This window comes from Pogona vitticeps, chromosome 4, assembly GCF_051106095.1.
Source record: "Pogona vitticeps strain Pit_001003342236 chromosome 4, PviZW2.1, whole genome shotgun sequence".
Classification (NCBI taxonomy): domain Eukaryota; kingdom Metazoa; phylum Chordata; class Lepidosauria; order Squamata; family Agamidae; genus Pogona; species Pogona vitticeps.
Window position 1 is genome coordinate 173231267 of NC_135786.1, and position 17281 is coordinate 173248547.

General features: G+C 38.7%; 1 long non-coding RNA gene across 1 annotated transcript in view; it reads right to left on the minus strand.

Moving 5' to 3' along the window:
• Positions 1–1195: 1195 nt before the first annotated feature.
• The window catches only part of LOC140706896 (uncharacterized), a 46037-nt gene continuing 29951 nt past the window's right edge, over positions 1196–17281 (minus strand). Inside the window, exons 2-3 of the long non-coding RNA XR_012086810.2 lie at positions 9338–9421; positions 1196–7467 (exon numbers count right to left, since the gene is read on the minus strand). This is a non-coding gene — a long non-coding RNA (uncharacterized LOC140706896). The remainder of the gene's footprint in view (positions 7468–9337; positions 9422–17281) is intronic.

Here is a 17281-nt window from a genome sequence, read left to right on the forward strand (position 1 = left end):
ATTTTATTTATTGGACTTATATACCGCCCCATAGCGCTACAAGCACTCTCCGGGCGGTTTACAATTTAATTATACAGGCTACACATTGGCCCCCCAGCAAGCTGGGTACTCATTTTACCGACCTCAGAAGGATGGAAGGCTGAGTCAACCTTGAGCCGGCTACCTGGGATTTGAACCCCAGGTCGTCAGCACAGTTTTAGCTGCAGTACAGCGTTTTAACCACTGCGCCACGAGTTTTGGGATGGAGACAGCTTTGGTTGTTTTGGCAGCTCACCTGTGCTGGAGGTGAGCTGCCAAGAAGCTCACAAGGAGGATTGTGTCCCTGTTGGTCCTGCTGGACCGTTCAGTGGCTTTGGATAACAATGTAGGCTGAAATGAGACTAAAGAGATTAGTGCTCCTGATTAGTTTGTCAAGGGCAAAAGTATGGCAAGCAAACAGTGACCTTGGAACAGTATAAAACTTTATAATACCTCATGGTATGTCAGCTGAATTAACCCTTTCAGTTGATATTTATACATGAAAGGGTGAATTCCAGTGTGGAATCAGACAACCTTTCCAATCATATTGATATTCATCTGGATATCAGGGTAAATGTTGCTTCATTGTTGGAATGATTTCAGGCAACATTTGTTTGCCTATTTCTAGCTTTATCTACATTTCTTCTATGCATAAATAATGCAGAAATTAATGGAAGCATGACTTTTTGAGAAGTTAGAGGCATAATTTAATTATATAGAAAAACTGTAGGCATAAATGGTCAAAATTATGCAAAACGTAACTTAAGTTGCAGGCAAATACTTAAGTCAGAAAAAAATATTTCAGTTATAAACTTTTAGCTATAAATGTTACAGACAAGAACTGAAATCATATGGCAATCTGAAAATACAGGAGCTTATAGCCTGAAAAGGCACATCAGAAATATAAAAATCTATGAAATCAGAAATACATTACTTAGCCTTTTAGTATATTCAGACACACAAGAAAATTATTTAACAGTGTTCTAAGCCAGTCATGTGCCATTTTGCATCTATGGAGGGAAATCCATGTTTTCTTTATATGTGTGTGTTGCTGGTTCTCAAAATGAAGCCCACTACTGTGCCATTGCCTCCTGTTCTCTGATGTCTAGTGCCCAGTAGTATCTGTGTTGTTGGTATCCGATGTGTGTATCAAGTGTCTTGCTTCCCTATATTTATATTTCTTTTATTTGTTTATTTTTCCATTCAACTGTCAATAACTGAGGACTGCTGGTAGAGCAAACTGCTAACCTATGAAACACATGTCTTAAGTTTTCTGTGGACATCTACATTAGTTTTGCCAACCCAACAACCCGCTATCGTAGCAAAATGGAAAGCTTCAGCAAAACATTGTTTATGTTATGACTAGAACCATTGAACACTGGTGAAATCAGCAAACCACTAGAATCATAAATTACTGATAAATGGCATCAATTTGCTATACTTGCATTTCAGTACTCCAAGACTTTCATTGTCTAGGACTATTTCAATGTTTTGCTTTTCCTTATCAGTGTTTACATGTCCATGCTCAAGTGATAGCTTGCTAGAAAGGGGACTTTAAGGTATCAAGTTACTTACTTTGTGAGGCAATGTTATTTTACATTGACCCTGCTTTCCCTGTAGTCATCTGATACAGCCATATGCTAACTGTCTAGACTACAAAGGCAGGACGCTAACATGTCTGTGAATGGCTTTGGATGGGGAGCTAGCTGATTATCTTGCAGTGACTTTTCACAAACTGCCATTCAAATCTCATTTTCTAAAGTACAGTTTATATTTTCAAGGTTACACATTTTATACTAGCCTTAATTATTTTAGTACTCTGTACATACAAAATGTCAAACCTTGACAAGTTGAAAGGCAGATCAGAGGATAGAGACAACCTGTGCTGGATGAAGTTAAAATTCCCCTGAAAAATCAGTTCCAGAGCTTAGGTGTACTCTTGGATTCATCCCTGATTCTGAATGCATTTGCCCCGCTGCTGTGCTAGTTGCACCCATTCCTAGAAGTTTCTGACTGGAAGTGATACATGCTTTTTTTGTATCCCTACTGGATTGCTGTAATGGTCTCTATGTGGAACTGCCTTTGAAGATTGTTCAGAAACTACAGCTGATTTGGTCAATTTCAGAGTGGGGCTAGTTACAGGAAATATATAATTCCCAATCATACAGCAGCTTCATGAGCTACTTGTCTGTTTCCAGGCGTAATTCAAAATGTTAATTATGATGACTTATAAAGCCCTATGCAACTTAGGTCCAGGTTATTTGAAAGGCCGTATCTTCCCATACAAACCTGCCTCTGCTTTAAGATCTGTGGGAGAGGCCTATCTTCAAAGGCCTATTTAGTGAGGACCACTTGGTATTTAAGCAGGTCTTTGACAATTAAGAGTCTCCAATAATAATATCCCAGTGGGTGAGCTGATTTTCATTGTTCAAAGTTAAATCATTGCTGCTATTTTTAATTGATTTTAACAGTATGCCACAAATTAGAACTTCATCCTGATCTGTCTTGTATCAATAGAACAATTATTGTGTACACTTTTCTAAAGAAAAGTCATGTTCCCTCGTTAGAAAGGCTACAGGAAACTTGTGTAGGAGATTCGGGAATCAATACATTCTCAGCTGAATGGAAATATACCCTAAGGACAATTGGATTTCCATCTTTCATTAGCAGGCTAAAATTAGTTTAGCAAAAATTGTTTGTACTATACAGTATATTAAAGTTTTTGTAGTGTATATTGTCCATGTCATTAACAAAGAAATTATTTAATTAAGATTTGAGATTCTGGTGTAAGAAAAGAAAACAACGGTATTGCAGATATTATAGTTCTCCCCTCTGCATTCTTTGTTATGTGCCTTCAAGTCAGAACTGACTTATAGTGACTCTGACAGAGCTTCCAAGATAAGTGAGATATTTAAGGAGTGACTTTAACAGTTCCACTCCTCCAGTGAGCTTCCATGGCTGAGTGGGGATTCGAATCCAGGCCTCCTGAGTCCTAGTCCATCATTCTACCACATTACTCTAGCCGCAATTTTTTTAGCAGAATTGGAAGTATTCCAATGTAGTGAACTTACTTTTTTTTGTTTATAGTGCCTTTTATTAAATTTCGCATAAGATGGAAATACAAAAAAAGGGAAAGGGGTAGGGGGAAGAGGGGAAAAAAGGAGAAAGGAGAAAGGAGAAAGAGCTCAAAGGGGGAGGGACCAGTTTTACAATTTCTTCACTCTGTGATGTTTTGGATCTTCTCATAATGTGATAATCATTCTTACAATTACTTCTTCATTTGTTTCTAATAATCATCCTAATATTCGCTGCATTCATAATTGTCCATACCCAAAGTTTTAAGAGTCTCTGTATCTATGTTTCCTATCCAATGTAGTGATCTTACTTTGAATGCTATCCTGTAATTGTTGCATGATATGTCATCTGTCCCTCTTACAATAACCTTCTATGAATTAGATTACTATTTGCAATGGTCTTGTTGGCACTGTAATTTTCCCAGATGGAACCATCACTAAGAACCACATTCCACTCTCCATGTTTCAGTATCTGGCTCCAGAGTCAGAGGTTTGATTCCCCACTGTGCCACTTTGACAGGGCTGGACTCGATGATCCCTAGGGTCTCTTCTGGCTCTGCAGTTCTAAAACTAGATTGAAAGAGGATTTCTTACACTAGGTATCCTTGCTAAATGTGCATGCTCTAAGAATTCTCTGCTAGAAAACCAGTGAACTGCAGTGGGAACAGCTGGATTCAAATCCTCATGAAACATACTTCAGGGTGACCCTGAACCAGTACCATTTTCTTAACCTGGCCTGCTTCACAGAGAGTGGAGTGGAGAGATGTAGAACTGAATGTGCTGCTTTGAGTTTACTGAACAAAAGGAGGGGATATAAATGTAACAAATGACAACAATAAACAAATAACAGTCACCCTTTCTAAATGTGCTAGTTAGCACATTCATAAAAGTAATGTGGGACAGCTTTACTGCAGTTGTGTGACTCCACAAGGTAACAGAGAAGCATGTCTTGAATATTTATTTTAATGGTTTCACTGATGAAAAGCTGTGTGTAGATAGGAAACGGATGCCCTACATGGGTTCGGAAGTGATTTGTCACTTGGTTATATTTTGTCCTGTTTTTCTTCCAAGGAACTCAAGACAGAATCCACAATCACCGCTATTATATCTTAACAAAAGCCTTGTGAGTTAGGTTAGGCTGGGAGATTGTGATTGGCCTTGGATTACCCACTCTCTGGAGGTCTGTATCTCCCCACGTGAACCTTCTGAGCTCTTAAGATCTTCAGTCCCACGACCCTTCCAGGCATGTTTGGAGAGTCCTCTCTGTGGCTGCTCCCATTCCCTGTGGAATGCCCTCCCTTGGAAAGCTTGGCCCTTGGGTCCCTCTTGTCCTTTGGGTGAGAGTGAAAAACAGACATTTAAACTACATTTAATTTCTGAGATCTTGGGTATTGCATTTTTAAAGTGTGTTTTTATAGGGCTTTTTGATGTTTCAAGATAATTGAACTAAGCATAATTGCAGCTTTACTTGATTTTTAACTGAATAATTTACTGCGTTTTTAATCCTGCTTGTATTTTAATCACTGTCAGCTGCCTTGACTCCCTTTATGGGAGAATGGCAGCATAGAAGAGGAATGAATGAATGAATGAATGAATGAATGAATGAATGAATGAATGAATGAATGAATGAATGAATGAATGATATGACAGAGTAGAGATTTGTAGCTGGGCTTTCTGGTCTGTGTCCAGCACACTGACCTCTACACCACATTGGCTTTCTCTCATATAGATCTAGCACATCCCATCTTCATTTTCTGTTGCATATTCAAATACACAGACTTCTAACCAAGCCATGTTCTTTCTCTTGACTTGTCTGGCTCGCGTAATCTAACCTCACCTCATTACAGAACTCTGCATATTTGTAAATGAGGCAGCTATTTTTCTCATGACAAAAATATGTCCTGCATACTGTACTTCACTGTATGAGTAGTGGGAGGAATAATCTCTTGCCTTGGAAATCTCTACATTTCCAGGGCTTGCAATGGGTGCTGCCTGCTCTAATCAATGTGAAAATGTTTATTCATGTTTACAAAAGGAGGAATGAATGCAAAAATGAGCCTGTTACAAAAACCGCTCTACCATTTTGTACAAAAAGATAAACGTTGAAACCAATACAAAAGTGAGACAGGACAAGAATGCTGATGAAATTTTCTGAGTGGTAAAGGTTGTAAAAATGAAACTGATCGCATATGACATCCCTACTTATAATAAGAGCTGGAAAGACAGTTTGCAATTGTGTACCTGAATGATCAAAGTAGTGTCTGTGTCAGAAAAGCAGGAAAAATTCCAAAAAGTCAGTGGGCAGTATTCTCTTCATTCCTTCTGTTTATACAACAGTCTGTTTTTGAACTTCATTATGAATGTATAAAATTAATACCTTGTTGCCCAATCTTGGAAACTATCCAGCGACACATGCAATGGACTGGTGCATGAGCAGATGGGAAAAGATCCTTTCAAACTGTCTGTTAATTTGTGAATATTCAAAATGCCATAGCTCCCAATTTAAGAATTTGTATACCAATGATGGCTTCACAGCTCTTAGAACGACAGACCAGTGGCAAGTTATGCACCCATGCCAGAGTAAATTGCCACATTAGAAGAAAATGAGTGTCACATTCTAGACATTTGTCTCCTAGAGAGGGAAAGGAAATGGCTACACTGATACTAAACCACATTTTGATGTCATGGCTGAGCAAGTACTTATAGAGAAAAACTGCACAACGGATGTCATGGTTGGACAGTTTGACACATGAGTTACCAAACCGTTTCTCAAATCTCGGAAAGCCTTAGACCAGTATCTGTTGCTAGTCCCAGTGACTTCATGGTATTTACATAAGTGTTGACTTGCAATTGATTCAATGAGTCGACTCAGGAACATTACCTTCTCATCAATTTGCATATGTTGCAACTTGATATAACATGCATTCAGAAGTGAGGCTGATAAAGCAAATATGAAATTGCTGCATGGTTTTCCTCCAGAGGCATAGCAAAAGCACCTTGAAACGATTGACGTGTTCTGAGGTGATAGTTTGAGATGGCCATTGTAGCACTATAAGAATAGACTATTAAATGTAGGTTTTGTTCCAGGAAAGAAACAGCAAGTGTCTTTACAGGCACTTCTAGTGTTCATTTCTAGGTGTTTTGAGAGGTCGGAGGTCTTTGGGGAAAACCTCAAACCCCCTAAGCTGAAAACTGCTACTCATGGTGGCCTCTAGGACAGGACAGAGGTGTTTTTTGGCCAAGTAAAATGGAAGAGAAGTTAAGCAGGAGATCTCTGGGAGAGCTAGGGGCTGCAAAAATGCCCACATGGGATTCATGTGGCCCATGAGTTGCATGTCCACTCCCCTGGCCTCAAGCCATATGCAATCTGTAGCCCCAACAAGGGTAAACAAAACTTCCCATCATGTATAGAGTTTGGAAAAATGTCTTGTATGAAAATTCTAGGATCCTATCCTGGCTATGCTGGGTGGGGGAACTTTGTAATATAAAAAAGTTTTAAGCATTCCAAACCCTAACCAAGCATTTAGCCATCACTGAAAGCTATATTAGCACCAAGAGCAGTTCTTTACTTCACTTAAGTCTTTCCAAGGCACTTGGCTGAAATCCATGATCTCCAGTAAATACTGCTTATCTTCATGAGTATTTATCTGATTCCTATGCCCACCTGGCACCTTGCTTCATAATCAGCATATCAAGTAAGAACTTAACAATTAGCAAGAGAAGCATTGCAAAAGGACAGTAAGGGAAAGCCTTGAAGGTCAAAAAGTAGGATGATGATCCATTGCCAGGATAGCTTTGCTAGCTTTCCAAATCTGCACCCCCACCACATCATATTCTTCATATCTCCTTGTCCTGCAATTTTCTCTCCTTAGATGTGAACAGGAATCTGGCCAATTCTTCCTGCTTTTGTACAAGATTGCTATAAACAAATCTGATTGCTTCCTGTCCAATGATTGCAGCTGATTTGTTCAGCTAAAAATAACAGGGTTGGGGGAGAATGATGCAGTTTGCAAACCTGAGATACTAGGCTGAAGTTTCTGGACAAGTTTACATAACTATCTTAAAAGAATGTGAAATAATTGACATTGTGAAATGGATTTTATTTGTGAATGAACACACAGTGGAGAAAAAGAAATCTGAAGATAATCTGGAATAATTTGGCCATTATGCAGAATACGTCAAGAACAGGTTGGTCCTGAAACAGAAGTTTGAAGTGAAGAAGGCTTCTGATTTGTCATTTCCTTCCCTGCTCCCAACAATCAGTCAGCATTTCGTGCACACAGTGTTTTAAGCTCCGGCTGCAGAGCCAGCAGTTGGGACCCAACTCACAGAGAGCTTTTCTTCTTCAGTCTCATTTTCTTCCACATGTCAGAGGCTGAGAAAAGAGGAAACAGAGAGGTTGAAATGAGAGTTGGACAAGAACTGCATCAAGCCCTCCATCTCTTATTCTCACCATTTCATTCTGTGTTCTCTACTACCCAATTTTCTGTGCCCCTCCTCAGCATTCTATGGTCACTGAACTCTTTTATTGATGTTTTCCTGTGCTTGGCAGGGTTTTTTTCTTTTTCTTTAATGATTGTACTTCTGCAAAACATGGGGATTCTCTGAGTCTACTGGTATCTGCTCCCTTAATCTCAAACATATAGTGATAGCACCAAATTGTAGTTAATGTTTGTGCCCATTCCTCATCCGACGAATGGGCAGGCTAATACACGTTATGCCTGAGCAGATGTTTCATTCTTAAAATGTTCAACAGCTGGACTTCATAAAATGATAATGTGATTCTTTGGCTGCAACCCAATATACACTTAACTGAGAGTAAATAGTCTTGTTCAACTTAGTAGGACCTACACAAGGAACAACATATAGAATTTGACAATGCTCTTATATGGCTTTTATAGTGTAATCAAACTGAAGATGTTCTCTGCAAAGATATATTTCTCTACAGTTACATGGACACAGAAAACCATACAGAATCTTCTGCTCTTTCAAGCATGTCAATTCCCGAGTATTTTTTCTTTTTCCCAACTTTTCTTCCTTCCTGCCCTGGTCCATCTTTGATCCCAAATACTGTCCTCATTATTTGGAGATGTACAGGAAGCATCTTCAGTGTTCCCAGGTACTATAGCTTTTCTAGCCTGTCATGTAGCTCACTTTCCTAATACTGTAAGTCACAATTACTTTTACACCCATTTACCTTATTACTAGAATAACACACAGGTTTTTTTAAAAAAAAAACCCTCAATGAATAATGTGAATTGAGCATATTTATGCAAGATTCTGAGTTCCCAAATAAATAAACTATACTGATTTACATTTTAAGCAAACATGTTTGGGGTAAAGTATACAATTTGTTTTTGTTACTTTTTTTAGTGTTGTTATTGCTACCACTTAGGATGAGATTGATGGTAAGAAGAGCAAGAATGAAAATAGTTTACCTAATTCAGCATTTCAGCTACAAAGTTAGTAGTCTATGAAAGGCACACAATTTTGGAATCACAGTTGATCGCCTTGCTTGCTGCTCTTGAAGCAATGTGTCATTGATTAAAAATAATTAGCTTTTGCACCCACTCATCACCCCCTTTGGCAGTGACAAACACTTTAGAATAAATATGCAGGAATTTAACAATAGGATTTGACTTTTTCCATAGATGAATGATACTGTGGAAATTCTGGCAAGTTACTGCCACTGAGTATAGTTGTATGTAAAATAAAATAAAAAATACATATGCCAAAAGGGGGTTTGAAAACCCATACATAATATTACAGCAACATCACAAATGAATGAAAAGGGGAAAATCTGAATTACAATCTTTACTATATTATGGACAGCTTTGTGGAGGGGAGTAATTAGGCTAAAAGAGTCTAAGAAAAAAATTTGTTACTAATTTAAAGAGCCTGGATGTGTATATTATGAAGACAAATCATATTTGTGGTAGGAGGGAATGCAATTCTGTTTCATGGGAATGCAATGAGAAATTTGAACGGCTTCCACGTAGTAGGTACATAGAAATCATGGCACCATAACTGGAAGTCCTTACTTCTTGTGTTTGCTGATTAAGTGTATTCACAACCAAGGTCTCCCAAAGTTTGTCAGTCATCTGCTGTTTAGAAAATTGCTTGGAAGACTTCCAGTTTATGCAATGCACAAATTTGCTGCTGTACACAACAGCTTAAAGAGGTCTTTAGGCAGGTATCTAAAGTAATTAAGTACAAAAATTATGAATTGTAACTTTAGGGTTTACCTGTGGCTATGTCAAGAGCATCCTATGGTTTGGGCAAGGGCGGGCATCTCACCATGAAGTAGGAATCCCAAGCAAGTCACCTTCCTGTAAACAGATGCATAGGATTGCAGTTCTAGTTACTGTAGTTTCAGGTGTGTCCCTTGTTTACTCAAAGGACATTATATTCTGTGGTCCAGTGCTTGTTCATGTATAGAGGTGCCTATTTGAGACCTCATCCCTTCCATCACTGCCAAACAAAAAATTACTAGAAAGCATTTATTATGTTTTGAGGTGGTTTTTCAAGAACTGTTGTTCCTAAGTACAAAGAAATGAAAATCAAGGACTTGCGTATATCCTACCAGGAAGAAAGAAAAAGCATCACTGCAAACAATAGGAATTTGTAGTAAGGACAAATTGCACACCAGCCATTTCTGCAATCATATATATCAGAGGTCTCCAAACTTTTCAGCATGAGGGCCACATCATATATTTTACACATTTTTGAGGGCCGAAGGAACACATGTGCACATACACAATCATGGGCTGAAGGGAACAGACCTGAGCCTGTGGACCTGATCCTGCGGACCTGAGCCTGTGGTATTCACCGGGCAGGATATCATAGGTACCGTCATTCCTGAGAACTATAGCTTCCCAGGGGCAGTTAGACCCTAACATTCTTGGCAAATTATTTTGGCCAATGATACCAATGCTCACAATGTTCCCCTTCTCACTTTCTCACTTCCTCATTTTGGCCAAAATGGCAGAACAGCCATGGCAGCAGCGAAGGCTAGTGCTGTTCCAATGCAGAGCCCAAACGTTCCAAGGTTGTGCCTGGCTCTGGAATTAGGTAACCAAAGGGGGGGGGGGGAAAGGTGTGCTGTCTAACTAAACATGAATTACTCACAGTAACTAAATTTTCTTAACTATATATATATTGATCAAATTTCAGTAATTATAGGGTACATTCAGTGAAAACACTCAGATCCACCAGGAAGCCCAGAGGTCTTCCTATAATGTGTCCAGTTTGTAAGCTCCATTTCTTGGAAGGATGCTTGCATGAATTCCCAGTTTGAATTTCTTTGTCAAATCTTGAGACATGAGTCTTATCAGTAAAGGATTATTCCCATCAACACAGAGAATTTTCCCATGTTGATGGGAATAATTTATGCAAGCATCCTGGTTAGCTGGGGCAATCTAAGTTTCAACAAAAGAACTGAAGCTGTTATCTAAGAAAAACTCTGTTACAAAGGAAGGTGTGGGACTTTTGAGTCTTCTGTGCACAAGAAATGGACCATACAAACTGGACACATTCTAGCAAGACCTTTCAGCTTCTTGGAGAATTTGAGTGTTTTCACTGAACCTACTCCATATTTACTGAAATTTGGTCAATATGTAAAGTCACTGTGAGTAATTCATGTTTAGCTAGACCACCTGTATTTTGTTTGTTTGTTTTGTTTTGTGGATATGGCTGTGTAATTACATTAGGCTTGAACATCCAAGCTGGAAACACTGATATTTGGTACTTCCTAAGTTCAAATGTTAGCTGTGCCCCTGATTCTGATAAACAAGGAGTTAAGGCACAAAATGAAGGGCTTCTGGTTCTAAATAAGGTGAGTTTTCTATTACTGAATGGGTTTCAATGAATAATATAGACTGTTTTTCATAAAGTACGTGATATGCATTATACAAATTGCTAGCTGTGATTGTTCTTATTCACATTTTCTGGTCTATTTTGGCAAATATGCCAGGCATGAGACATTATTGTTTTTTTCTCATTCATTCAGCAAACAGTGCCTTGACCTTTCTGGCACCTACTTGCAGCTGGAAGAGAAGGGAGTGGCATAAGTGATTTCCCTAGCAGTTACTTCTCCAACATTTACTGTCATTGCAACAGCTGCTGATCTAAGACCTTCGATAATATTTTGCTGAGGGAAAAAGATGGTTTCACCTAATACAGTATTCAGTCAAATCAAATAGTGCATTTCAATACTGTATATATTAGGCCATAACAATGTCCTCATAGGTATTACAAGCTCAATAGGAGACATTTTGCCTTTGTTCCCATGAAATAGGCCTGTCCATAACTTTGTGTATCTTTACCTTCATTATTTAAAACTAGACTTCCTAACATTTTTCCTATTTCAATGTATTTCCTCATAAATACTAGCTTTTTGTTGTCCTGAAAAAAAAAAGCCTGGATGAGACTTCTTTCAAAAAGTGTAGTATCTTCCTTAACCATTTTGATATTCAGAAGGCTGAATAGTTAGCTCCTTCCACCAACAACAGGGACATCTGCAGCCAGGGTCATATAAGACCCATGATACGGAATCTTTAGTCCTTCAAATGTTTTGAACTTCAGCTCTCAGAATCCTTGTTCATGCTGTTTGGACCTTCTGGAACATGAAGTAAAAAAACATCTTGAGGGCAAAAAGTTGAGAACTAATACATTAAAACACTGCATAGCTCAGACCAACAAGTCGCTGCTTTTCACTAATTCCTAGAAACAGCAAATAGCAGGTTATAGTGACTTACAGAAGCCAATTAACATCTCAGTCCTATGCATATTTACAGACAGTCTGATTGAATTCAGTGGGATTTACTGGCAAATTTATGTGCACAGAGTTGCATAATTGGCTTCAATAATTAATGAAATTGTGTTTGCCACGGATTTGTGATCAAAACACATTCAGATTTGGCCTGACTTTGCCTTGCTTCTGTTCTGTTTTTTATTATAGGAAATCTCATCTTTATCTTTTCTTAAGATGCAGAATTCAAACTGTGAATGGCCACATAAGAAGAAATGATGTTTTACTATCCAGCCTGCTGAGTGCAGTTGGCTGGACATACAGGGGGCATCTCCTAGTGGTTGGCAGGGAATGTAAACAAAAGAAGACCCAGAAAGATTGCTGTGGAGAGTAAACAAAGGAAAAATCAATGTTCCTTTTCCCAAGGAAACACAGGTGATTAAAACAGATCTAAACTTTTTTCCACCATCACCTTAGTTCAAATAATATATCCAGTTATAAATCAGAACCATGGCATTAAGGGTACAAAATCTTTCTTGTCCCATCCTTACACATAAGAATGGGGAAGTCCAACATTCCTTGCTTTGCAGAAAGGGTGACAAGGAATTTCCAGACACTCAGCTGAGTTCTTGCATTGGTGAGAATAATTTTTGCCCCAAATTGCCAGGGTTTTGTGCAAAAGTGTGTAATCTTTTCTTTGTTTGTATCAGATTACTGCACCATTTAAAATTATAGACATATATAAAAACAAAAAGTAAAAAAAACCTTGGGTATGAAGAAGCAGGCTTCTGCTACAGCATTATCTTAGCCATTAGCTAAATCTTCTTTGTACACATGGTGGGGCATAAATTGCATGTATGTAAGTGCTTCTATGATCAATTTTTTCCAGTCACCTAAAATTTGCTCTGCTTCTAAGTAGCCTCATTTCACTTGGTTATTCTTTCATCTTCCTACTTTGCTTCAAAATCTATTCAGTGACTTCCAGATGGTCTAGCGAAAGTCTTGTCCTAGTGGGAGAGATTCTTTAGCATTCATCCATTTGGCAAGGTATGTTGATTTTGCTCTCCACAGATTTTGCATAGCCTTTTCTGGTTTAATATTTAGAGCTTGAGATATGTGCAGAAAGCTTCCTCAGTTTTAGCCATCATCTAGGGAGTTGGTGTCTGTGAAGTGGATGTGTTTAGTGCTATATTAACTTATTCCATCCCTTATTTGCTAGCATCTCTTGACATACTTTTGAAAGGGCAGTTAACCTAAATTACATGTAGCTGAAGCACCTAATGGATTATTTGCATCTTCTGTACATATCATGCAAAGTTTTTCTTCTTGCTGTAATGACACAAGAGACATTCTGCATGAATTGCAATCTAAAGTGGGAGGATGTCTTTGTTTCACTCTTAGCTGAAGGTAATCTTGAGGAGTTACCTCACTGAGGTGTGTTGAAACAGGTTGCATTGATAAGAACAAGGGATGTGGGGAATGTTCTTTATGAAGAATCATAGAAAAGGATATCACCATCATCTCTATTAATTAGATGGTGAGTTGGCTGGAACTGTAGACTACTCTTCCATAGAATGCAGGTCTGACAACATGGTTCATCATCTCTTGTGGACGAAGGAGTTGTGATGCTCCCAGGCAGCCTCCCTCATTTCATTAATTTCCCAGCATACCCCAGCCCACAGCATACCCCAGCATTCCCCACAGTGGAGAAAACATATTGCCAGCTGGTCTGAAAATCAGCACAATCAAGGGCTGTTTATGTGTATTGTGGCAGAAATAAAGCTTTAGACAAGACCGGAATTCCATGCATATAACCAATGAAAGCATAGCAAACACATGGGTTTTTGGATGGTTTTGCAACTGGGTTTCAAAATATGGTGAAGTGGCTGAAACATTTTTAAACACAGTGCAGTGCAGTGCAGTAGCTTAGATTGTTCTAATGTATTTCAATTTTGATGCCATCATATGAACATCAGGATCTTGCTTCATTGCTTGCTTCTCATTGGCCAGGCAATTAAAGTATGTGAAATAGAACGACTGAAGGAGAAAAAGTTAAGACAGTTGGCCGTTCATGTAGTGTTTTGAGAACAAGAAAATACCCTTGTTTAGTTTCTCATTAGTTTTTATGAACACCTTCTGAGTTTGTAGAATTTAGGGAAGCAAGTTGTAAATGATGCATGAAATTAAAAAATCCAGCTCACCCTATAGAACAATCGCTGGTTAGTACAGCTGTGCCTAATATCTGTTGTAAAAGCTTTGGTTGAGTCTAGGCCTTGACATTCAGGTTGTGTAAAGAACTAGTAGAGGTAGCGGAGGTCCAGTGAAGAATGGCCACTGAAATGCAAATGTATGAAGAAATAAATAGTGTATTGCTTGGCTGAGCAAATTGCAAATGGGGAAGAAAATACAGTGGTGCCCCACTATATGCTTACCCCGCATGACGTCGAAATCACTTCACGATGACATTTTTGCGATCGCTATTGCGATCGCAAAACGATGGTTCTAATGGGAGAAATCCACTTGACGTTGATTAGGAGCCTGCTTTGCGAACCATTTGTTCACTTAATGACGATTTTTTCGGCTCCGCAAAATGGCTTCCATTCGCAAAATGGCTTCCCTCCCTTCGCAAAATGGCTGCTTTCCGGAGGGAAGCTTTGCATTACAGTGACTTTGAATAGCTGATCGGTGGTTCTCTATGGCCAATCTTCGCTGGACGATGAGGTATTTCCCTATTGGAACGCATTGGCCAGTTTTCAATGCATTCCAATAGGATTTTTTTTCGCTTGATGACGATATTGCTTAACAGCAATTTTGCTGGAACAGATTATCGTCATGAAGCGGGGCACCACTGTATAGAGATAAAACACCAGTAATTTAATTAAAATAGAAGCCCATTTAAAAATTATTAGTGAATGAATATAGATGAGTTATTCATTTTACTTTATTAGCTTATATATCTCAGATCTTTCCAGGGGTAAAAAGGTTTTTAAAAAAGAGAGGAAAGAGTCAGTCTTGGCCCTTACTCATTGGGCCAAGCCTCGTCCATGATATGTTGCAATCACACACTGATAGTGATGGTCCCAAGCATCCAATACACCTCCTCCCACTTCCAAATCTGTCCCTGGTGCTAAAGCTATAGTAGAGGAAGTGTCCTTTTGGCTGTCCAAATGTTTTCTGGACTACAGCAAGCATAAACCACAACCAGCATAGGCAATGTTGAAGGATCCTATGAAGACCTGTCTAATAAGCCCCTCAAGGGGCACACATGGTTTATAGATTTGGCTTGGATCACAGGATCCTGTAAACAAATCTCTACTTGTGGGATGCTCCTCATGATGAAAGGCAGCAGGTGGTTTCTGCTGGTTCAGCCTTCTCTTTGCAGCTCATGGTCCCTGCCTGAAACATTCTAGGAGAGCATACTAAGTGAAAAGGGAAAGCACAGCTGCAGGTAAAGGACACATAGTGAAGACAGCCACCTCTGTTGCTTCTTTCAGTGATAACTTCAATTGGATCAAAGATTGTTCCACAGATGTGATTGAAGCTTGTGATATTGGTAATAATTCCTCATTCACAAAATAGTAAGCCTCAAAAGTAGGTATAAAAATTTCATCTGATTCTGACAGAAGCAGAAATAACCAATATCTACACCTATGCTGCAGCTGATCTGCCTTCATTTTTCAAACGGTTCCTGGGCTCTTCTGCTTCAATTTTTAGGTTTCAGTATTATTCACTGCCAAATGACAAGGCAGAGGAGGTTCCAAATGATAAAAACAAACAAAAACGGTATCAGGGAGTAATGTCTGTTCTGCGGAATTTAATCTGTCATGTTTCAATATGGAGGAAATCCCATTTTGCTTTGAAGAGTTATTATGAGGAGAGAAAAAGAAAACAGAGAGGTGCAGGGCAGCTTACCGACTAAGACATTTATTATGGGATAAATTCAATGCTGTATGACTCCAGTCTGCAAAAGCTTATGCCATAATAAATCTGCTAGTTTTTAAGATGCCACAGGCTTCTTTATGGCTTTTGCTGCTACCTTTCCCTTTCACCTCTCTAGAAAGGACAAGAAAAGAAAGTCACCAAGCAATGACATCAAACTAATTTTAACGTGTTCCTGAGAAGGGGGTTGTGCACCCCAAATCAGATTGTGAACATTGGCAGAACTTAGAGAAATTACTTAATTAGATAACATTTAGAATCACCCCTCCAGCATCACTTATAGATTCTGACATCTCTAGCTAGGGAAAATAACTTTCCCATGCCCTGTCATCCTATAGTTAGGGCTTGATTAAGAAAGCAAGTTCAAATGGTTAAACCAGTAATACCATGGTAAAAATATGATGAGGTTTGCCAGCTGGTGGTTCAGATAAATCATTCTCCCATTTTCATTCCTCCTTCATCTTTTCCCTTCCCTTCCCTACATTTCCCTTTGTATTGGATGCAGGAAGAGGTGAAAGGCTCCTTCCTGTATTATGAACATGAGTGATCTTATGAATATCACAGCTGGGCTTTGGAAAGGGAATGGGGTGTTGCCTTGATTTTGAAATTGGAAAGTAGAAACGGGGGAGGGGGGGAATCACACGATTTGCAAAAAAGGGAGAGAGTTTATGCAAAATATGTCAAGGAAAGTTTGCTAAAATATGAAGGAGGCCATGCCTTTGGAATAAAATAATTATCTCCACCAACAAGATACACCTTAACTACTACATGAATTAGCCCTGCTGCCAGATTAGTTGTTGAATATCCATTGATCGTTGATTAATTCAAGAACATTTGGCTTTCATCATGGTGCTTCTACTGTTTGTTCACCAACTATAATGGTTTATTGACTTGGAGGTTTTCAGCCACTCAGCTAATTCATATTCCTTTGCAAGCAGTCTGTTCTGTGCAAATATTCAGGTGCTGTATGTTTTCATGATTAAAAATGTCAATTTTATCTCCAGTTCTAAATGGAATTTTAATAACTGAAAGGTTAATAAATCTCCTCTTCAAATAACATCATAGCTTATATTTGCTATGAGAAAGAGATATATTTGTCTGCGATCAGCTTTCATTTAGGTTACTATTTATTTGCCATTAACAAAACATTGTCAATATAATTTCAATACGGCAGTCAGCTACTTAAAGAATGATGGCTCTAGATTCCTTTCTGGTCTTTTCCTTAATATGGGGGAAAAAATTTAAAAGGCTGGAAGATCTGATATAGAAACTGCTTTTCTATGATTGCACATTGTTTTTGTTGTTGTTGTTTAGTCATTTAGTTATGTCCGACTCTTTGTGCCCCATGGACCAGAGCACGCCAGGCCCTCCTGTCTTCCACTGCTTCCCAGAGTTGGGTCAAATTCATGTTGGTAGCTTTGATTTTACTGTCCATCTATCTCATCTTCTGTCATCCCCTTCTCCTCCTGCCTTCACACTTTCCCAACATCAGAGTATTTTT